This window comes from Carya illinoinensis, chromosome 7 (genome assembly GCF_018687715.1).
Source record: "Carya illinoinensis cultivar Pawnee chromosome 7, C.illinoinensisPawnee_v1, whole genome shotgun sequence".
NCBI classification, from domain to species: domain Eukaryota; kingdom Viridiplantae; phylum Streptophyta; class Magnoliopsida; order Fagales; family Juglandaceae; genus Carya; species Carya illinoinensis.
In genome coordinates, this window is record NC_056758.1 from 35,062,945 (window position 1) to 35,069,376 (window position 6,432).

A 6,432-nucleotide genomic window follows, 5' to 3' on the forward strand; every position below is an offset into this window, starting at 1 on the left:
TTTTTCTAGGATTGAGGAAGGAGACCCCAATATTCACAAAGCTACATGCAATTACTGTGGTAAGGTTTTATTATGTCATTCTAAAAAACAAGGTACTTCATCCTTGAGGTACCATAATGACAATTGTAAGGCCTTTATTGAGATTGGAAAGGTTAACCCCCAATCAAAAACGACTGGACCTAGAAGGGATGGGGTGGATGGTACAACTAGCAGTCCTAGTTTTGGACCTACCAAGTATAATGAGCAGAAAATAAGGCTAGCGGTAGCTAAGATGATAATTGTGGATGAGCTACCATTTAGATTTGTAGAGAAACAGGGATTTAAAGACTTTATGTCTACAGTTGAGCCTAGATTTCCAATTCCCTCTCGCATTACTGTTATGCGAGATTGTATGAAAATGTACTTGTTAGAAAAAGACAAGTTAAAGGACATATTCATGGCATCTGATTATAAGATTTGCATCACTACTGACATGTGGACATCAGTGCAAAATCTTAATTATATGTGCATAACATCACATTTTATTGATGATGATTGGGTCTTGCATAAAAGAATTATTGGTTTTATGAAAGTTCCTAATCATAAAGGGACAACAATAGGAAGAGAGATTGAGTCATCTATACTTAGATGGGGCATAAAGAAGATATTTACAATCACAGTAGACAATGCATCTTCTAATACTACGGCTATTGATTATTTGAGGAAGATTACCAAACTTAGAGATTGTTTGGTATTAGACAATGACCTTATGCATATTAGATGTTGTGCACATATTTTGAATCTTATTGTCCATGATGGCTTGAAAGAAATTGATGGATCAATTGTGAAAATTCGAAATGCTGTGAAATATGTGAAGTCTTCTCCTGCAAGACTTGATAATTCCAAGTCATGCGCGGAGAGACAAAATATTTTGGGTGGTGCACTTCTTTCTCTTGATGTTCCAACTAGATGGAACTCAACCTATCTAATGTTGAGTGCGGCTCTCAAGTATTATGCCGCTTTTGAGGTGATGCAGGATGAAGACAATCAGTTTGGCCAGCATTTACGTGAGGTTGGAGAAGGACCACCAACTTTAGATGATTGGAAAATTGTCAAGGTTTTTGTACAATTTTTGAAGATTTTTTACGACGTCACCTTGCAAATTTCAGGCTCAACTTATGCAACTTCACATTTGTTTATGAGAGAAATAGCTTCAATCTATAACCATTTGATCAAATTTTCTGTGGGTGATGATGATATGTTGAAAACTATGTCAGAGAGGATGCTTATGAAATATGATAAGTATTGGGGAAATTTTGAGAAAGTAAACAAAATCTTATTTATTGCGGCTATTCTTGATCCGCGCGCCAAGTTGGAAGTTTTGGAGTTTTGGTTTACAGGTTTTCTTGGCCATGAGCGAGCTTTTGAGCTTGTTACAAGGTTAAGGAGGATGATTGAGAAGATGTATAAACAGTATTCAAAATCTAATGTAAGTTCAAGTGTTGATGAAACTCAAAGCAACACAACGTCTTATGATGATGCAGATATTTACAGTATGTATCGACACTATCAAGCATCAAAGGGTGTCGTAGAGTCCAAATCAGAGTTGGATCGATATTTTATGGGGAGCCTTGAAGGATTGACGTCAAACTTTGATATTTTAACATGGTGGAAGATGAATTCAATCAATTTTCCGATTCTTGCCAATATAGCTCGAGATGTATTAGCTATTCCCATAACTACTGTTGCTTCCGAGTCGGCATTTAGCGTTGGAGGTCGTGTCTTAGATTCATTCCGTAGCTCATTGGCCCCTGCAACAGTTGAAGCTCTTATTTGCACACAAAATTGGTTGATGGCTCCCTCCGTTAATTATGACTCCCAAGATGTAATGGAAGATGCGGAAAGTTACAAGTTAGAAACTGGTAAGATTCATATTTGAATAATATTTTCATATAATCATTTCAATTAATTATATTTTTAATATAATTTTTTTTTCCATGTAGAGATGACTTTGATGAATATTTTGAATGAGGCCGATTGAAGATTACTTGAATTTTTTGAACTTGAACTCATGGTGATTATTGAAATTCCTTATTTGATCGTTTTCCATATATGCTGGCTATTGATCATTGACTCATTTATGCCATTCTGAATTGCCCATGTAGGTTTATGATGAGATAAGCTTACCAAATGGTGTTATGAAGCCATCACACTTGGAAGTTTGCAACAAAAGTAGGAATAGAATGATGTTAAGGAGAAAAAACTGGAAATTTTTGTTTGGAAGTTAGGCATAATGCAAGATTTTGTTTTCTCTTGCATTCTAAGACTAATTGTTAACTAGAACAATGTATTTCAGCTTTATGAGCTATTTTTAGTTTATTGGGTTATAGTGCATCATTTTTTTTTTTTTTCTATAGTTGATAAAACTGCTATATTTATTTCAATGAAGCCTTCAAAGTATTCCAATATTATTGAACTATGAATGAAATGATAACAGGATGCATATTTCCTAAAAAAAAAAAAAAAAAGCCTTCAAGTATATCTTGTATTATTTTAAAATATGTTTTTTGATATTGACAAATAAACACACATATCGTTGATAAAATAAAACCCAAGGACCAAAACAAAAGCCTTAAAAGAGCAAGTTTAACACAAAAATGAACCATGTTACTTGTTAGAGTCTATAACATCAATAAAAAATGATAAAGATGCATTGATTTAATGCATTGACAAAGAACAACATGTGGGTAATCCTTAGAAGAGAGAGAGGAAGAGAGAGAGAGAGAGAGAGAGAGAGAAAAAAAAAAAAAAACCGGGTAATCGGTTAATCGGTTAATTTCCGAAAAAAATCGGATCGGCTAATCGGTTAATTTGATCGGTTCGGAACTGGCTACTTTGACATCCTCTATGTTCGGGTCGGGTCGGAATCTTGCATTTTCGGGTCGGGTCGGGTCGGTTGTTCAGGCCTAATAACTATTCCCGTACGTACGTGTAATTAGTTGAAAACAAGTATTAAAAATGTTGTTACTAGATGATGAAAACATAATATATCTATAGTGATAATATAAGCGAGAATCCGCGATGTACAGTGTTAGGAACAGTAAATATTTTTTCCTCCCTTTTTTTTTTTTTTTGTGCTCCAACATTTTTTTCCCATTTTACCCTTCACTTTATTTGGCAATTACAGTAGTTTACGTTTTAGTTGTATTCCACCGACAGCTGTTTTTGTCATTTTAACTTCCCACCGACAGATTTCTTTTTCTCTTTTTTTTTTTCCGATTTTGCCCTTATTTTTATTATTTGCTTTGTTGTCCTCAGTGTCGTTTTGCTTTGCCGGTTTGGTTATATTGTATTTTTACAGTTATTTCTGATCTCTTCATCTGATAAATTGAATTGAACTGCAGTTTAAATATTCAAATTTCTTTCATTTCATTTCGTTGTGGCTCTCTACTGCGTTCTACACTCTGTCAGCAATTGAATTGTAGGTACGTTTTTATTGTTTTCCTCAGTATATTGCAAAAATTAACTGTCTTGTATGAATGAATGAATTTGTTACATTATGTAATTAGATGATATGTATATGTATTACAGCAAAAAAAAAAAATCGAAAGAAAAAAACTATGTTTGCATATTTACATCTTTATTTACAGAGAGTACACCGAACAAAAAAATTTAACGCATCATATACAAATTCAATCTTCTGAAATTTCATCTTCTACTTTGTTGTTGTGTGCTGAGAATAGGAAAACAAAACTACAGTTAATCAAAAAAACAAAACCCAATTCCTAAATTTTTGAAAAAAAAAAACTATCGGATTGAAGAATTTCACTCTACATGTAAAGTATATGTATAGTGATAATATATATCAATACACCAAAAAATTGCACAAATGAAAAAAATTTCACCTTCCGGCGTGGCCGTGCGCTCCCACGAGTGGCCATTTGCTGCGGATGTGAGCGGCGATGTGAGGGACACCCAACAAACAATAGATTCAACCGAGAAACCCACAGATCCAAATAACAAACCAAAAATTTCAATCAGATAAAAAAATTAAAAAAAAAAAAAACCGAAAAACCAAATAAGTGAAAAACCAAATAGTTGTTGTACAGATCTCAAAATTTCAAACTTCAAACAACAAAATTGGAGACAATAAGAACAAGATAAAACGAGACAAAAACAAGAACAAAACACGACAAAAAAAATCAAACAAAAACAAATATGTTCAGATCTAAAAGGAAAAAAAGAAATGAAAAATCGTAAAAAATAATGTTCATCTGAAAGTATGAAAAAACAACAAAAAATATACCAAATAAACAGTTTTAGATTATACTCTAAAGAACAATCTAGATCTAAACGCACAAAAAAAAAAAAAAAAAAAAAAAAAAAACCCAAATAAACGGAATAGATGAGTGATGCAAACGAAACTCCAAAACATTAAAAGAAAAACAAAATACAAACATAAATCAAACAAGAAGATGAAAGCTGTGAGAGAGAGAGGAAACGGAAGATGAAATGCCCGAGAGAGAAAGAGAAAGAGAGAGAGGGAGAGAGAGAGAGAGAGATGAAAGGAGGCGGCCAAAGTGTTAGGATTAGGTTTAGAGATGATTATATAGGGCTTTGTAGGTTAGAGCCAAATTACTTTTATGCCCATTTCTATATATATATATTTACATAGATATATATCTAGCTATAGACGGAACTTTCAATTATATATATAAATATTTATATATTTATAATCATTTAAACTTTATATTATATTTATTTATTTTTAATTATTTATACTTTTAATCTTACTCATATTTAATATAAATTTAAATAATGATTTTAAAAATAATTTAAATAGTTATGGAAATATAAAAAATTTAATTATATAAATATTATCATACTCACAAAAATATTATTTAAATTTTTGTTTAAAATATTCACTAGAGAATATTCACTAAAAAAATACAAAAATATTATTTTAATATAATAAAGAAATCGTAAAGATTGACATATTGGATTTTTGTTAGATTTTTGTTTTTTTTTTCCATTACTTACACAGTTTATATATTAGTATAAAATTAATTTTGAATATTATTTTTTTATTTATATTTTTTTCTAATCATGTAAACTTTTTATTATATTTATTTACTTCCAATTATCTACACTTTTTATCATAATTATATTTATTATCTTTTTAAATAATAATTTTAAAAATAATTATGGAAATATAAAAATTTAATTATAAAAGTATTATCATACACAATAAAAATGATTGAATTTTTTGTTTAAAATATTCAATAAAGTAACATTTCAAAACATACAAAAATATATTGAGTTGTTAAAATTCTAAATACAACTAAGATAATAATAAAAAAAAATAGAAAATTATTATTTTAATAGATTAGATAAACAAACTAAGATAATAAAAAAAACGAATAGAAAAATATTATTTTAATATATTAGATAAACAATAGCAAATCAAATGTTATAGGTTTTTAAAAACTAAGTAAAATTTGAAAAACAAATTTAGAAAATCTCATTTTTAACTAAATTATAAACAAGTTTATGGGAATTTTAATGTTAATGTCCTTATAAAATTACTTTTTCCGTATTTTCTCAAATTTGTCTATTTTGCTTTCTATTAGATTTTGGTTTTTTTTTTTTTTTTTTCGTTTACACCATTTATAGATTAGTATAAGATTAATTTTAAATATTATTTTCATATTAATATTTCCTTCTAATCATTTAACCTTTTTATTATATTTATTTACTTCAAATTATCTACAGTTTTTATTATACTCATATTCATTATAATTTTAAAAATATTTTAAATAATTATGGAAATATAAAAAATTTATAATATCTAATTTTTTGTTTAAAATATTCACTAAAGTAACAATTTAAAAGATAAGAAAAAATATTGAGTTCTTAAATTTATAAATAGAGGTAAAAAATTAATAATAAAACAATAATAGAGTAAAATAAATAAAGAATAAGCAATTGAATCTTAGAGGTTTTAAAAAAATAAGTTAAATTTAAAAAAAAAAAATTAGAAAATGTCATATTTTTCTAAATTAGAGATAATTTTATGGGAAATTTAATTTTAATACTTTTTTAATATTACTTTTATGTTATTCTCTCAAATTTGTCTATTTTTTTTTTTTTTTCAGATTCTGGTTTTTTTTCCTCATCATTTGCACCACCTATATATTAGTATAAGATTGATTTCATATTTATTTTCTTCATTTTGTAGATTTTACTATTAAGTAAAATTATTTTCCTTTATTTTTATAACTTTTTAAAAGAATAGTTATAAATCTAAATATAAACTAAATTTATAAAAGTAAATTCACTTGTAGGATGGGTAAGTAAATCTATTCATGCTTTCCATTTTCAATTGTTGTACTATTTTTGTCTTATTTATGTTTTACTTTTTATTTGTTTCAACACAGATGTAATCAATTATTA

The 6,432-nt window shown here is 28.1% G+C and overlaps 1 long non-coding RNA gene across 1 annotated transcript; it reads right to left on the bottom strand.

Moving 5' to 3' along the window:
* Positions 1–3,446: 3,446 nt before the first annotated feature.
* LOC122317120 lies at positions 3,447–4,667 on the bottom strand. Its single transcript, XR_006244379.1, has 2 exons — positions 3,885–4,667; positions 3,447–3,712 (listed from the first exon to the last, which is right to left on the bottom strand). It is a non-coding gene; the product is annotated as an uncharacterized LOC122317120 (long non-coding RNA).
* Between the last annotated feature and the right edge of the window lie 1,765 nt (positions 4,668–6,432).